The sequence below is a fragment of the Schistocerca piceifrons genome, chromosome X (genome assembly GCF_021461385.2).
Source record: "Schistocerca piceifrons isolate TAMUIC-IGC-003096 chromosome X, iqSchPice1.1, whole genome shotgun sequence".
NCBI lineage: Eukaryota > Metazoa > Arthropoda > Insecta > Orthoptera > Acrididae > Schistocerca > Schistocerca piceifrons.
In genome coordinates, this window is record NC_060149.1 from 667,085,060 (window position 1) to 667,102,907 (window position 17,848).

A 17,848-nucleotide genomic window follows, 5' to 3' on the forward strand; every position below is an offset into this window, starting at 1 on the left:
TACTTGTGTCAGGTTGATTCACACTTGACAGAATGCAACAGGGTGGAACAGAGATTCAAAACGTTCCGCAATTTCAAATGAGAACATTGAAACAGGCCGCTCATTGCACAGGATGTCAAGGTCGAGGTAGCTCGGAAATAAATCAGGAATGGTTTGACGTTGGTATCTGTGGGGATGGTGATTGGTTTGCAAAGGTGGGAAGAGGTGGGAGCGGTGGAGGGGGTCGTCATCTGCTAACACTTATCCTATTTTCTCCGCGCTATCTCATATAATAGCAGTTAATTTTGTGTTTTTGTTTCTTCTTGGTCTGAATTTCATGTTTCCGTGTTACACTGCAAATCTCCCATGACGACTTGGATATTTTGCAGTACGTGTTCTTCCAAAAGAGAGGCCAGATATCTGAAAGCGAAAAATAATTTACGCCTGAAAGTAAATGGACAGACAAAAAGAAACCTATGCTGTGTATATGTAATAAGACAAAGTTATGAAGCAGTTTGTATTGTACAGATAAAAATACAGTTGTTGTAAAAGTAATTTGGTATCTAGAACAAAGAGGCAGTGGATAAGGGAACAGGCCCTATGTACTGATTTATTTGACGAGTTTCTATGTACACATTTTCCCTACCTACACTTTGAAATGTTTGGAAGACGCTCTCTATCTCTTGTTTCATTTTCAGCAGTTTTCCATGCAAACTTTATGGAGAAAATCCGTTATGAAGGTTGATGTGGGTATTAATAAACTTTGTCATTGCTGGTTCCTTTATTCTGATACTATATTCAAGTTTTTTGTATCATCTCACTTTTACTATAATGACACCTGCAACAAGAGGAACACGATATAGCAAGCTGTCGACTGTCTGGAACACAAGATAGTTTTGCAATGGTTGCTTTAAAAATGTTCAGCTCATTGTCCCGAGAAGCCACCAGGACCATTCAAAAGGAAAATTGCAAAGGACCTGAAAGAGCACCCATTATATTCCATTTGAGAATTCTTCAATAGTGACCAAAGTGAATGGACAAAATAATACTGTTAATCTTTATTCTCGTATTAGCAAATATACTGAATATTTTTCTTATATATATATATATATATATATATATATATATATATATATATATATATATGAGTGTGTGTGTAAATAACATATATGTATGTAATTTTGAAGCAATCTATTCAGCCATGACGTAAATGACGCAGATCTAGCAATAAACTAGTAATAATATTAAAATTACTGAGTTGAGTGAAGTGACGTTGTATTGACCTTAAATGTGAACAACATTTGACTATTGATGGTGATGTTCATGCTGCTCCGCAACCGTCCAGTGAGAGTCGGCCTGAAATGTTAAAATATTGTACATCGAAATTACAATCACACATGTGTATGTGATAGAGTTCCTGTTTAACAAATAAAATCAAGTAATTACTGAGATATGATCCACGGATGTAAGATTTCAATTGCTAAAAAAAGAATAATTAAAATTAAACAAAACGTACAGATTCTACATGCAGAGTGTAATATCCGTGACCACCTTTATTTATCGTTGGCTGTATTTGGTTTTTAAGCTGGGAAAGTAAATTGAGAAATTGGGTTTAGGTATTTCATTGGAGGATAAACGTAGTGTAAACCTTTTATAAAACAGACAAAAAATGGCAAGTTACAGAATATGATTCCATAAAATGAAGTGTGTGCTTGAGAAAACAGCGGCGATAATTTGCAAGTACTTGAGATTCATTATGTCAAGTGCTCCTTTATTCCTGATTCCTGCGTAGTTCCTCTGTGGAAAAAGAAAAGTAATAATGCATGCAGGAATTTGTAATTAGTGATATTTTTAGCAGTTGCATTAGTACACGGTTAGCTGTGCATGCTAACTTCGGAGCACAACGTGACATGTTTGCGTTCATCAGCAAACTCGTACTTGGCCGCTTTACGTTAACTGTCAAATATTGTTTCTGAATTGACATGTTGTTTATCTGTATTGTTTTTGTTTGTAGTCAGTGGAAACACATTGCGAAGAATTCCGAAAATATTTGGAGAAAGGCGGTGTCATGGAAACTTTCACGAGAATACTCGTATCACTTTACGAAGAAAAGGAACGTCCAGCTCAACCTTTGGAGTATCCTTTTCTACGAAATAATTAATCTTTGTTTACTGGGTTTTAGCGATAGAGTTTTAAACACGCTGTGTTTGTAGATCTATCCAACAATCCAGTGCAAGGTAGGTAGTATCAGTAAGACTATCATAGATTTTTCTGTATCCTCTTCGTTGATAGTAAGGAGACTGGGACGACCCGATTGTCTACTGGAGGGGTTGCAGTTACCAGCTTTTTAGAGCATTAAACTGCAGTCTGTTTACACATGTGTTCAAACCGTATAGTCTTGGACATTTAGCTCCAAAACGTGAACTGCTCTATCTTTCCGCATTATTACTGTGACATTTATTAAAAAAAAAAAAAATGATAAAATAAAAAATCTGGTGTCGTAAATTTACTACTTTTCTACTGATTGTGTCGTAGCTTTCTGTAGATTTTGACTGCCAGTGTATCTATATGTTCTCTTTATTCAGTATAACTTTGGTCCTTAAAGTATAATAAGAATGTAACAGTTGCTTGTGCTGTGCCTGATTTTGTACGAGTTGAATGCAGTTTGTGGACACTTAACCCTGTAACAAACCCTGGTAAATAGATAACAGCTGGAATTACCATATATAATTGTTATGCTCCTGATTCATTGGTACTAATACTTACCACCCCGATACTTATGATAAAAGTACATATTCTAATAAATTGCTATTCCCAAAGAATACCTACAGACATGAATGTCATTGTTATGCTGGACAAAACATTTGTCACTTACAGGGTTAAAAGCTTCTTTGGCTGTTCTCTATCTACTAGAAGCTGCTGCAAATTTACTTTGAACAAGGGAAGAATCCAAGGTACTGCACCCCTCCTCCTGACTAATAAATATGAAATCCTCTTTGGATGTGAGTGATATGTAGCTACTGTCTGCGACACCTCTGTTGAAAAACCTTAAAGGTACTGCGCTGCAAAAAAAGCATGTGCAGGTAATGACAGATTGATTTATAATCAATAATTTGACTGTACAACATTAAGTTGTGTTCTTGTGAAATACTAACAAAATAGGGAACTCGGTGCACTCAGTGTTCTGCCTAGTGACTTGTTCCATATGATGTGACCGTGTTCTTAGATCATACTAGGCTCCTTCCAAAGACTCTAAAAAATGAAGCAACCAGCATGACTTGTAACTTAAAGTTTTCAGTTACATTCCTAGAATTAACCTTGCACCTTAGCTTTTGTATAGGTGAAGGTCTGAATGGGTGTTGTTGGCAATATATGATAAATATGAAGGCTCTAGACTTGTATTCAAGAGTAGTAGGGTTCAAATCCCTGTGTGGACATTCTCACTTGGGTTTTCCATGTTTTCCCCAAGTTGCTAAGATGAATGCTGGGATGGTTCCATTGAAAAGGCCGTGGCTACTTCCTACCCCATCCTTGCCTAATCATATTCAACTTTGTGTATTTGTTTTACCTACTGCAAGGTAATTAAACTTTCACTGTGTAAGGTTTCTTGCAGTTAATTCTTTGCGTAACCTGTATCATCATCTTCATTTTGATAAGACTGCGTCAAGAATTTCATACACCTGTAATCGCTGATCACCCAGTACCATGTGGTGTACATTGCTGGAGTTTTCATCTGTGAGTGACCCTAAAAAGCACGGCATACCAGAATTGTACAACATATTTCATAACTGCTGGAAATGGAGCAGATTCTTTACAAACCTGTGCCAACTTTGGATGAGTTTGACTTTAAAAAGTTGTGTATACAAAACTGTTTAGCAGATCTAGTTGACACTTCACTTACATTGTTGCAGAAGATGGAGCACCACAGTGATAGTTTTGAAATTGCTGCTAGGCTTTAAATGTTAAGTTTGTGCAGCCTTTTTGTTGGGGCCAATGTATTTCAGTATACTAACACAAGTTGAATCAGTGCCTCAACTACCAAGAGCTGTTGAAACAGACTGTGTCGAGTCGACTCCAAAGTTTTCTTAACATATAAGAATTTCTAGGCAGAGTGGTCATTAATACCAATTGCTCTGTTATATAATTTTATTCATAAGTAGCTCAATTGTGTTATATCTACTTGTAAAGCCTGCTTGTTCGTTTGCTTGATTAAAATGTAACGTTTCAATGTAAGCAGTTGGTGATAATTTTAATGAATTTGTGCTGAATAGGGGGCTGATAGTTTTGTAGTTTTTGTATTCTGTCTGACTCCTTTCTTGTGAAGAAGACTGATTATTACAGCATTGTTTCCCAGTGGAGTAATTGTCTTATTTCACAAACATTTGGTAAACTAATTGCAATGAGTCTTTCATGTTAATTTGCCTCCAGCTTTAATAATTTCTATTAAAGCACCATCACCCAGCTTATTCCCTTTCTGCATTACCTCGAATGACTTTTAAACATCTCTTGTGGCATTATTTATGGAATTTCAATAGTTTCATGATTGTCACGTGTTTCTGTTTCATCTATTGAATTATGCAACCATTTGAAGAAACCTTGCAATGCTTGTACGAATTGATTTCAGTTATTTCTCTTATTAGATTTTCATAGTTATATTTCCTTGACTTGCAGTGGTGATATATATATATATATATATATATATATATATATATATATATATATATATATAAAAAAACAAAGATGGGGTGACTTACCGAACAAAAGCGCTGGCAGGTCGATAGACACACAAACAAACACAAACATACACACAAAATTCAAGCTTTCGCAACAAACTGTTGCCTCATCAGGAAAGAGGGAAGGAGAGGGGAAGACGAAAGGAAGTGGGTTTTAAGGGAGAGGGTAAGGAGTCATTCCAATCCCGGGAGCGGAAAGACTTACCTTAGGGGGAAAAAAGGACAGGTATACACTCGCACACACGCACATATCGATCCACACATACAGACACAAGCAGACATATGTCTGCTTGTGTCTGTATGTGTGGATGGATATGTGCGTGTGTGCGAGTGTATACCTGTCCTTTTTTCCCCCTAAGGTAAGTCTTTCCGCTCCCGGGATTGGAATGACTCCTTACCCTCTCCCTTAAAACCCACTTCCTTTCGTCTTCCCCTCTCCTTCCCTCTTTCCTGATGAGGCAACAGTTTGTTGCGAAAGCTTGAATTTTGTGTGTATGTTTGTGTTTGTTTGTGTTTGTTTGTGTTTGTTTGTGTGTCTATCGACCTGCCAGCGCTTTTGTTCGGTAAGTCACCCCATCTTTGTTTTTATATATAATTTTTCCCACGTGGAATGTTTCCTTCCATTTTATATATATATATATATATATATATATATATATATATATATATAGTGTGTGTGTGTGTGTGTGTGTGTGTGTGTGAGAGAGGGAGAGGGAGAGATGGGGAAGAATGCATGAAGGTGAGCCACTATGGGCTGTATAGGTATGAGCAGCCCATAGTGGCTCGCCTTAATGCATTCTTTTGAAAAATATTTTGTGACTAAATACCTTTTGGCCTGTTGTTTGTTTTATACGTAACATGTAAGTACTGTCTCTGCCTTATACTGTTAGTCAGTACTTACACTTTTATATAAAAAAATTTCTTTTCTCATAAATTTGTAGTTATTTTATATGCCACATTAAACGTTTAAATTCTGATGAAGGCACTCTTAGAAGTATCGAAACCTGTTTAATAAGACTAAATATTGTGACCGAGGGCTCATTTGTTTCAATTTTCATTTATAGACGGTCACTGAAATAAGCAGCCGTGTTTAAAACTTTACTATAAAATCACACACTGAAAATGTTTGTCCCCTTATCAAGCAATAGCACATCAATAAAATGTAGTACTCAGTGTTAAAATGGCAATGGTTAGGTTATTTTGAGGCATTTTGTGTGTGTGTGTGTGTGTGTGTGTGTGTGTGTGTGTGTGTGTGTGTGTAATAGGAAGCTAGTCTGTAGATATTAGTATCCAATTTGTACTGTGATCTTAGTCAAACTGATATGTTGAGCTTAGTTTATTACCACCAGCTGTTTGAAAATCAGAAATCATATTTTGTCTTTTAACAGTGAAAATAATAAGTTATTGACAATAAAATGTAAATGGATACTTCAAAATCTACTCACCAAGCTGCGGCAGGAGAAGCGCGCACACACACACACACACACACACACACACACACACACACACACACACACACACACAGAGAGAGAGAGAGAGAGAGAGAGAGAGAGAGAGAGAGAGAGAGAGAGAGAGAGAGAGAGAGAGAGGGGGGGGGGGGTGAAGGAACAGGACTGGAGAGGTTTAGGGGAAGGGGTACAGTTCAGAAAAGTTATCGAGAACCTGGGTCAGGGGAAACTTACCAGTCAGGATGAGAAGAAAAGGCTGATTGTTGGGGACTGCACCTGATGAGATCTGAAAACCTGAGAGCTTAAAGGTGGAAGACAGGGTAATATGCAAGACAGAAATTAGTACTGAAACATCGTGCATGATTAATAAGAGTGAGAAGCAAGATGCATAATATGTAACAGATTTGGGAGCGGGGACGGCCAGAGTTGGAAAGATCAGAAAATGAAAGAGGTAGAAAACTAAAATAGTGTGAAGAAAGGAGTAGTTACTGTGAAAAAACTGGTGAGACGGAAGGAATTAATGTAAATTAAGGCCAGGTGGGTGGCAAGAACAGAGGACGTGTTGTAGGGCTAGTTCCCACCTGCAGAGTTTTGAGAAACTGGTGCATGGTGGATGAATCCAGATGGCACGTGTGGTGAATCAGGAACCGAGGTCATGACTTCATGTTGTACAGAATGCTCTGCAACAGAGTATTGTGTGTTGTGCTCTTATACACCCTCTGCCTATGCCCATTTATCCTGAGTGACAACTGGGTTACGCCGGTGTAAAAGGCTGAACAGTGTTTACATAACAGTTGGTATATGACATGTCATTTCACAGATGGTTCTCCCTTTGATATTAAATGTTTTGCCAGTCACAGGGTTGTAATAGATGGTGGTAGGAGGATGCGTAGGACAAGTCTTGCAGTAGAGATGCTCATGGGTAGGAGTCATAGGGAAGGGAGATGGGTGCAGGAGCAGCATAGGGTTTTTTAAGGTTATTGCGGATATTGGAAGGGCAACAAAAAGATAGTCTAGGTGTGGTGGGAAAAATCTCAGACAGAATGGATCTCGTGTCAGGGTATGATTTTAGGAAGTCGTGCCTTTGTCGAAGTTGCTGATTAATACATTCAAGACAAGGATGATACTGGGTGATGGGTGGTGTGCTCCGAAGTCGTTTTTTGGCGGGATCAGCAGTACCAGGACTGGATAAACATTCAGTGGGTGCTTTGAAGCCAGCAACTATAGGGTGGACCACTGTGGCACTTCACCGATATGAGTATGTATTGAAGGCCTACACCAGCTGTCTGACACCTCTACATACGGCAACTGCAATCAGTATCCTATCCTTCTGATTCAAACTGACCTGCAGTCCCTCCAAACCTCAGGCCCATCACAAGGATTGACACCTCAAGCCATAGAACTTCTTAACCCAACTAAACCACCCACCTCCACCTTTTACCTTCTTCCTAAGAGCCAGAAACCCAATCACCCTGGCCATCCTATAGTTGCTGGCTTCAAAGCACCCACTGAATGTATGTCTGTGTTAGTTAATCAATACCTGAAACCCATAATACAAAGGCTTCCCTCCTATATTAATGATACCAACCATTTCCTAGATTGACTGAAATGTGTGCCTGTCCCACTCCCACCACACACCTTTATTGTCACCATTGAAGCCAGCTCCCTCTATAGCAACATTCACCATGCACATGGTCTGTCTGCTACTGAACATTTCCTCAGTCATTGCCCACTTGATTCCACAACTATGACAGCCTTCCTAGTCACCTTAATAAATTTTACAGTTCACCTTTGAGAGGCAGATACACAAATAGATCAGGATTACGGCCATGGGAACCCAGATGGCTCTTTCCTGTGCCAACCTTTTCATGGGTGGCTTGGAGGGGGCTTTCATGGGATTCATAAGCCTTCTGCCCCTGGTTTGGTTTAGATACATCGATGACATTTTTGCCATATGGACTCATGACGAGGCTGACCTATTAAAATTCCTGGAATCTCTTAATACCTTCTCCCAATTAAATTTCACATGGTCCTATTCCAAACCCATGTTATTCTTCTTGATATTGACCTCATCCTCACCAAAGGCCAGCTATATACTTCCATCCACATTAAACCTACTAGCAAATAACAATACCTACATTTTGACAGTTGCCATCCTTTCCATGTCAAACGTTTCCTCCCATACAGCCTTGGCATTCGAGGCAAACCTGTTTGTTCAGATACAGAATCTTTACAGCAATACACCACCACTCTCACCTCAGCCTTCACTGGGCATAATTATCCCAACAACTGTGTCGACAAGGCCATGACTTCCTAAAACCATGCCCTGGAGTGAGATCCATTCTGTCAGATTATTCCCATCACACCTAGAATATCTTCTTGTTGCCCTTCCAATATCTGCAATATCCTGGTCAGGCCCTATGCTCCTTCTGCTCAGTACTAACCCAGGATTATTTGTTTCTAAGAGGTCAAGTGTGTTTTTACAACCATTTACTATTCGCATGGGCTCACGAACTAACTGCTCGAAATAATTTTCGGAAAATGTGTTTAACACAATATTGGATGATGTTTTATGCATACCTCTGGAATTAAACAGTGTATTTTCACCAACACATTGAAGGTAAGTTACAGTCACCACCAACTATAATTGATTTCAAACCCATACCCGACTCATACCATTATAGTTGGTGGTGACTTTAATTTACCCTTGATGTATTGGCGAAAATACATTTTTAATTCTAGAAGTACTCATAAAACATCATCCAAAATTGTGCTAAATGCATTCTCTGAAAATTATTTCGAGCAATTGGTTCATGAGCCCACGCGAATAATAAACTGTTGTGAACACACACTTGACCTCTCGGCAACAAATAATCCTGAGTTAATAATGAGCATCGAAACGGTTACAGTGATTAGTGAACACAGGTTGTCATAGCAAGATTGAATATTGTAACCCCAAATCCTCCAAAGATAAATGAAAAATATGCCTATTCAAAAAAAGCAGATAAAAATTCACTTGACGTCTTCCTGAGAGACAATTGCCACTCCTTCCAAATTAACAATATATGTGTAGACCAGAGGTGGCTTGAATTCAAAGAAATAGTATCAGCAGAAATTGAGAGATTTATACCAAATAAATTAACAAATGACAGAGCAGATCCTCCTTGATACACAAAACGGGTCAGGACACTGTTCCAGAAACAATGAAAAAAAGCATGCCAAATTTAAACAAATGCAAAATCTTAAAGATTGCCGATCCTTTACAGAAGCTTGAAATTTAGCGTGGACTTCAGTGGGAGATGCTTATAATAGTTTCCACAATGAAACTTTGTCTCGAAACCTAGCAGAAAATCCAGAGATTCTGATCATGTGTGAAGTATGCTAGCGGCAAGACACAATGAATGCCTTCTCTGCACGATAAGAATGGAGATACTATTGAAGAAAGTGCTGCCAAAGCAGAGTTACTAATCACAGCCTTCACAAAAGACGAAGAAGTAAATATTCCAGAATTTGAATGAAGAAGAGCTGCCAATATGAGTAAAATAGAAATAGATATACTTGGAGTAGTGAAGCAACTTAAATCTCTTAATAAAAGCAAGTCTTCTTGTCCAGACTGTATACCAATTAGGTTCCTTTCAGAGTATGCTGATGCAATTGCTCTCTACTTAACAATCATATACAGCTGTTCACTCGAAGAAAGATCCATACCCAAAGACTGGAAAGTTGCAAAGGTCACACCAAGGTTCAAGAAAGATGGTGGTGGTAAGGCCCATATCATTAACGTCGATAGACAGCAGGCTTTTGGGACATATATTGTGTTTGAACATTATGAATTACCTCAAAGAAAACAGTCTATTGACACACAGTCAACATGGATTTAGAAAACATCATTCTTGTGAAACACAGCTAGCTCTTTATTCGCATGAAGTGCTGAGTGCTATTGACAAGGGATTTCAGATTGATTCTGTATTTCTGTTTCCTGTCAGAGAGCTCACAGTTCATAGTAATTGATGGAGAGTCATCGAGTAAAACAGAAGTTATTTCTGGCGTTCCCCAAGGTAATGTTATAGGCCCTTTGCTGTTCCTTGTCTATAAAAACGATTTGGGAGAAAATCTGAGCAGCCATCTTAGGTTGTTTGCAGGTGCCGCTGTCGTTTATCGACTAATAAAGTCATAAGACGATCAAAACAAATTGCAAAACATTTTAGAAAAGATATTTGTATAGTGCAAAAATTGGCAATTGACCCTAAACAATGAAAAGTGGGAGGTCATCCACATGAGTGTTACAAGGAATCCATTAAACTGTGGTTACACAATAAATCAGTCAAATTTAAACACCATAAATTCAACTAAATATCTAGGAATTAAAATTACAAACAACTTAAATTGGAAGGAACACACAGAAAATGTTGTAGGGAAGGTTAACCAAAGACTGCATTTTATTGGGAGGACATGTAGAAAATGTAACAAGTCTACTAAGGAGACTGCCTACAATGTGCTTGTCTGTCCTCTTTTAGAATACTGCTGTGCTGTGTGGTATCCTTACCAGATAGGACTGATGGAGTACATCAAAAAAGTTCAAAGAAGGGCAGCATGTTGTGTATTATCGCGAAATAGGAGAGAGAGTGTCACTGAAATGATACAGGATTTGGGATGGGTGTCATTAAAACAAAGGCATTTTTCGTTGCTGTAGGGTCATCTCATGAAATTCCAATCACCAACTTTCTCCACAGAATGTGGAAATACTTTGTTGATGCTAACCTACATAGGGAGAAATGATCACCATAATAAAATAAGGGAAATCAGAGCTCGTACAGAAAGATATAGGTGTTTGTACCTTCTGCGTGCTATACAAGGTTGGAATAATGGAGAATTGTCAAGGTGGTTCGATGAACGCTCTGCCAGGTACTTAAGTGTGATTTGCAGGGCAGCAATGTAGAGGTAGATGCACCAATTCTCCAGCCCTATGGCTCCTACTCGTGACAGTCCCCGCTGCAAGACTTTCCCTATACATCCCCGTATCACCACCTATTCCACCCCTGTAACTGACAAAACATATGCTGTCAAAGGGAGAACAACCTGTGAAATGAAACGACACATCGTATGCCAGCTGTTATGTAAACACTGTTCGGCCTTTTACATCGGCGTGACTACCATGAAGTTATCAGTCAGGATGAATGGTAATAGGCAGAAGGCGTATACCAGCAACACACAATATCCTGTCCCCCCTGCGGGTCTGGGGGTTAGAATAGGCACGAGTTATTCCTGCCTGTCGTAAGAGGCAACTAAAAGGAGTCTCTCACTTTTCAGCCCTATGAGTTCAGGTCCCATTCTATGGTTTGACCTGCCACCTTCAAAATTCTACAAAAGTGCGGGCCACATGGGGAAGGATGCCTTACGTGATGCTCGAGTGCCCTTAGATTTGATCTCCTGTCATGGCTTTGCTTCTCCACCTGCAATTCATGTATTTGGGTGAGGACACTTTCAGGGGTATGTCATCTTCCGTTGTCTCCTGTCCTCTTTCGCCCCCGTGAGAATACTGGATTCCTCTGCACACAATATCCAGTACGGTAGCCAGTCCGTTGTGGTGGAGCCGTCATGTACCCATTTAGTGGTAGCCCCTTGACAACACAGGGATCACACTGCTAATGTCTGAGCTGTAAACTTCCCATGTATGCCAAGGAGTAGATGCCTGTCTTCCTGGGGCATCAGGACTCCTGGCAACGGCCACCATGCAAATTGGCGTTTGCTGTGGCTGGGTGGCGCCCATGGTGAGAGCCCCTGATCGGAGTGGGTGGCATCAGGGTGGATGACCCGCAATGAAGCAGACTAAGTCATCTCTTGCTGGTGACCGTATGGCACTAGCAGTCTCTAAGAAAGGCAAGATGGAATACAATGCCAGCAGGTATGACCCTAAATCATTTCCCTCCCTCACTGCACCTTGGGAGGAACGTAGAGCTACAGAATGGAGAGAACCCTATTCGCCTCGGTTTTTAGTCTTTAGCAGAACCAATGGGGACTCTTTTCTACCGATGAAGCTCAATTTTTCATTGCACGCCTTGAGGACAAGTTTAGAGAAGTGACAGCACTGTCCAAGATGCGAAACAGCGCAGTCTTGATTCAGACAGCATCCCCAGCCCAATCTCGAGCGTTACTTGCCTGTGACAAGCTGGGTGATCTTCCTGTTCCCGTCACTCCCCATAAAAGCCTCAACATGGTCCAGGGGATTATTTTCCATTGTGTCCTCCTCTTGCAGTCTTACGACGAGCTCCGCACCAATTTAGAACAGTGGGGTGTTCATTTTATCCGGTGCGTTTACAGGGGACCCAAAGACAACAGGGTTGCTACCAGTGCCTTCATCTTGGCCTTTGAGGGTGATTCATTGCCTGAAAAGGTGAAGGTGATGGTTTACCAGTGTGACGTTAAACCATACGTCCCTCCCCCTATGCGGTATTTTAAGTGCTGGAAGTTTGGACATGTCTTCCCGTTGCACTTCCAGTGCCACATGTTGAGACTGCGGACGTCCACTGCACTTAGATACTCCATGTGTGCCACCTCCCATTTGCGTCAACTGTGGAGAGCACCACTCCCCCTGCTCGCCAGACTGCCCAGTACTCCAAAATGAGTGGAAAATTATGGAGTACAAGACCCTGGACAGCATGACTTACACAGAGGCTAAACGTAAATTCGAAAAATTACACCCCATTTGGTTGATGTCGACATGCTGCAGCTACGTCACCATCACCGTCCCAAGTGCCAGTGGCTCCTCACTCTGTGCCACAAACGGTAGGTACTCCGGGCCACCAGAATACATCTGCCACCTTGATGGTAGAGGGCAAATCTTCCTCCGTTGCTCCCAAAGCACCTACTTTGGGAGCAAGCCCCCCCCCCCCCCCCCCCCCCAAACACAGGGGACATTGGTCCCCTCCCCCCTGCCAGAGAAGCAACAGCCTCCTCCAGCTCCTCCCATGCGGAAGGGGTCCTTTGGGGCCCTCTCTTCCGTCTCCACTAATGCCATGGCAGACACTCACCAGTGGCTAAAGGAGTCAAAAGCTGCTGGATGAAGAGCTTCACGGTCTTCCTCCATGCCTGAAGCTGCTTCAGTGAAATCTTCCCAGCAAACCCCTTAAGAGAAGCGAGAGAGCAAGCAAACTAAGAAGTGGTCTGCTAATAAACAGGACCCTCTGGTGGCCCCAACACCAGCACTCCCTATCAATTCTGCATCTGAGAATGCAGTGGAGATCTTAGCATCACCTGTGGATCTGGATCTCACTGATGCATCATCCACCATAGAAATGTCTACAAATACTCAAAAGGAAGTAGCAGGTGACCCTGAGGCATAACCTGCCTCCTTGTGCGCTTCATGCCTTCCCAGACTCATGATAACGTCATCCTCCAGTGGAATTGTGGTTTTTTTGCATCACCTGGCTGAGCTATGGCAACCGTTAAGCTTTACACCTGCTTTCTGCATTGCCCTCCAGGAAACCTGGTTCCCGGCAATGCGGACCCCTGCCGTCCATGGCTATAAGGGATATTTCAGGAACCGTAGCAACTACAATAGAGCGTCAGGTGGAGTTTGTGTCTATGTCCTGAACCCAGTATGCAGTGAACCTGTGCCCCCTCAAACCCCTCTTGAAGCTGTGGCTGTCAGGATAAGGATGTCGCAGGAAATAACTGTCTGCAATGTATATCTTCCTCCAGATGGTGCAGTACCCCTGAACGCATTGGCTGCACTGATTGATCAACTCCCTAAACCTTTCCTACTTTTCGGAGATTTTAACATTCCTAACCCCTTGTGGGGTGGCACAATTCTTACTGGCCAAGGCAGAGATGTCGAAAATTAACTGTCACAACTCGACCTCTGCCTCTTAAATACTGGGGCCGCCACACATTTCAGTGTGGTACATGGCACATATTTGGCCATTGATCTCTCTCTCGGTTTGCAGTCTTGGCCTTCTCCCATCCATCCACTGGAAAGCACATGACGACCTGTGTGGTAGTGACCACTTCCCCATCTTCCTGTTGCTGCCCTGGCGTCAGGCCCACAGACATCTGCCCAGATGGGCTTTAAACAAGGTGGACTGGGAAATTTTCACCTCTGCTGTCACCGTTGAATCTCCCCCATGTGATAACATTGATGTGGTGGTTGAGCAGGTAACTACAATGATCGTTTCTGCAGCAGAAAACGCGATCCCTCATTCCTTAGGGTGCCCCCGGCGAAAGGCAGTCCCTTGGTGGTAGCCGGATGCCACTGAGGCAATTAAGGAGCGTCGGCGAGATCTACAGCGGCATAAGCAGCACCATTCCCTGGAGCACCTCATAGCCTTTAAACAGCTCTGTGCCCGAGTTGGCCAGCTTATCTAAATGTGGAAACAGTAGTGTTGGGAGAGTTATATGTCGACCATTGGGTGCCATACATCACCTTCCCAAGTCTGGGCAAAGATCAAACGAGTTTCTGGGTACCAGACCCCAACAGGTGTTCCTGGTGTTAACATAAATGGCGTGTTATCTATCGACGTAAACACGATTGCAGAACATGCTGATTTAGTTTTATGTTTTATTCGTGAGGGTGGGTTTTATCATTTGATCTAAATTTTAGCACATGTCTTTTGCCCCCCTGTGTCCTCCTTACTGGTGCTTTTAGGGTGGAGGTTTTAATGTGTTGCAGAGTGGCTGGCTTCTCCTTTTTTATTCTCGCGGTCGGCCTGCCATGGTAACCTGCTTTGTTGTTTTAATCTCTTCTACCTTTTTCTTGCACTTCTGTGGTTTTCTTCTCCCCTTTTTTCCATTTAAGTGTTTGTTGCCCTTCCGTTGTTCTTGGGGTTTTTCCTTTCTCTCCATTTTGTGTTGTCAGTCTTGCTTGTTTTATTCTCACCCTTGTGGCATTGTTTTACTCAGAACAAGGGACTGATGACCTAGCTGTTTGGTCCCTTCCCCCCTCTTTTAAACCAACCAACCAACCAATATCCTGTTGCATAGCATGCTGTACAATATGACAATCATGGCCTCGGGGCCTTTTTCACCACAGAGACCAGTTTCTCAGAGCTCCACAGGTGGGAGCTAGCACTACGACATGTCCTCTGTTTTTGCCACCCACCTGGCCTTAATTTATATTAATTCCTTCTGTCTTAGCATTTCTTCACAGTAAGTACTCCTTTCTTCACTCCATTTTAGTTTTCTACATCTTTCATTTTCTGACCTGTCTATTTTACGCCGTTGCTCTTCCCACCTCTGTTAATTACAATGTGCTCTGCTTTTCATTCTTATTAATCATGCATGATGTTTTAGTAGTAATCTATGTCTTGGATATTACACTGTCCTCAACCTTTAAGCTCTCAGGTTTTCAAATCCCCTGCCGTTGCTTGGTGAGTAGATTTTTTATGTATCCATTTACATTTTATATTTTGTTTTTTTATATTGTACCCTATTAACTTTTGTGTATTGGTTTCCAACTTCTTAGAACTTATGTTTAATAAATCTCTGAATGTGAAGACCAACACTAATGTGTACTGACAACATCCCTTCATGGGGAGCCTGTACCATTGTTCTACTTGCTGTGATACCTAAATTACTGTAAATAATTTACAGAATCAAAATGTGTTTTCTGTGACATGTAAACAGACAGTTGTGTATTGTGAGAAATGACTTACATTATTACAAAGTTTCATAGGAGGACAAAATCACATAGTTCGTGCTTTGAAATGCAAATTGCACCAAAACACCTCACACGAAAATACTACTACATTAATATATTTTAATTGCTCACTCTTATCCAGCATTCTGTTTTATTATATCAAATGAATATTGGATTTTGTTTCATAAAGTTTAGGCTCACAATGAAAGTTAGTTTTCTTAACTGTGTATAGTTACATAAAAAACAAGATGAGAATTGTGTCCCCTGAATCCACCGAAATTGAAGCATTAAAAAACGAACTGCAGGCAGCTTTGGCTACTGTGGAGACACTGACAGCTGAAAATAGATCGTTGAAGGAAGATAACTCAGACCTGAGGAACAGGATGTCTCAGCTGGAAGCACAAGTTCCCAAAACTGATGGAGAAACATCATCACTTAGCCATAATTGATCTAATGTAAGATAATGTAAGTGCTGTGATAATATATTTAATTTACCAGAAAGTGACAGTGTTCATTTACCGAAAAATATTTTTGGAAAGAGTTTTTGTACATCATAGTATTGTATAATGGTCCATGGTAAGAAATAAGAAACAGTGATAAAAATATTGTGTTTGTGTAATTTATTGCATTAGTCATGCACAGATACATTCTATAATGTGTTAATACACACAAAGTGAGTCTTAATTTTATGCGTGTTGAGCTTTTGACTGACAAAAATCTATATTATTGGCAAATTATGACAGTTCACTTCCCCTTTCTGCTCCCAATGATATGCTACTAATGTCTTACTAAGAGGAATTGAATTGTCTTTTCGTTGTTTGTCATTGTGTACGAAAGCACTGTGTAAACTAACTGTTGTTAATAAATTACTTTCTGTTTAATGTTTCAAGTGATATATATTAGTGTTTGAAACTGTATTGTAATAGATGGAAACATATTCACATGATCAGTTTGGCAAAGTTTATTCACACCAACTTTTTTTCTGTTCACGGTTTTCGTGGCTTTGGTGCATTTCTTGTAATACTTCTGGTGTGAAAATGCAATGCAGTTAATGTGTAACTAGCTTTACAAAGTGTATACACTCTGAAGAGAGTCCTTTGAAAATTTATATGTGCAAGAAAAAAGAATGCAAAAGTTGTAGAAGTTTTAGGCACTAATAGGAGTACTTACAAAGGGAGCAGCATCTGCTGTGAGTGAAGTTACATTAAAAATTATTCTGCAAGTCTGCAAGCATTCCTCATGTTCTGATATTATTATTATATAGCTAAGAAAGCTATAATGTTGTTGCTATTTATTTTGTTTTTAACTCGGTCATTTTCATGTTAGAATTCGGACATATTCAGAAATGGTTGTCTGTTGAAGAGAAAGATTTATTTTCTTGGAACCACCAGCACTTTTTCATATTCTTGCAGTAATGCTTGACCTATGACAATAATAGTCCACAGTACATTATAGTTCATTAAATTGACAAATATAAATTTTGTATTCAAATTTATGTAGCATTGTTAACACTGTATATGAAGAAATATGTCTAAGTGCATTAAATTATATGTTTATGATTTGGTCTTTTTTTGCACTGAATCAAATAACTGTTACATGTTTCTCACGTGTGGGTGTGTCAGGAGCCATATTAGCCATGTGCTTGGTTGTGCAAATGGTCATGAAGTGAATTAAGACGTGAAACTGGCAAGTTACCCTAACATCACTGATGTGCTCAGGCCACTTTTGTGAATTATAGGTGTTATACCGTATGAAAATACTCTTCAGCACAATGGTAGGTTCTTTGGTTTGCTCCTGGAGGAGTTTGAGTGAAACTTCTACATATAAAATATTAGTCCACTACATTACAATATAGATACAAAGATTTACTGAACTTCACACAATCCATTTCCACAGGGACATCCAGATTATTTGCAGTTGTCTCTGAATATTAAAGTATCACTGGATGCAGACAGATTTACGAGACTCTTCATTTGGAGAGTAACTTACATCTACATCTACATCCATACTCCGCAAGCACCTGATGGTGTGTGGTGGAGGGTACCCTGAGTACC

The 17,848-nt window shown here is 40.4% G+C and overlaps 1 long non-coding RNA gene across 1 annotated transcript; it reads left to right on the plus strand.

The window, feature by feature from the left end:
* Positions 1-1,659: 1,659 nt before the first annotated feature.
* On the plus strand, positions 1,660-17,353 carry LOC124721747. Its single transcript, XR_007006385.1, has 3 exons — positions 1,660-1,792; positions 1,994-2,115; positions 16,027-17,353. It is a non-coding gene; the product is annotated as an uncharacterized LOC124721747 (long non-coding RNA).
* The last annotated feature ends 495 nt before the right edge of the window (positions 17,354-17,848 follow it).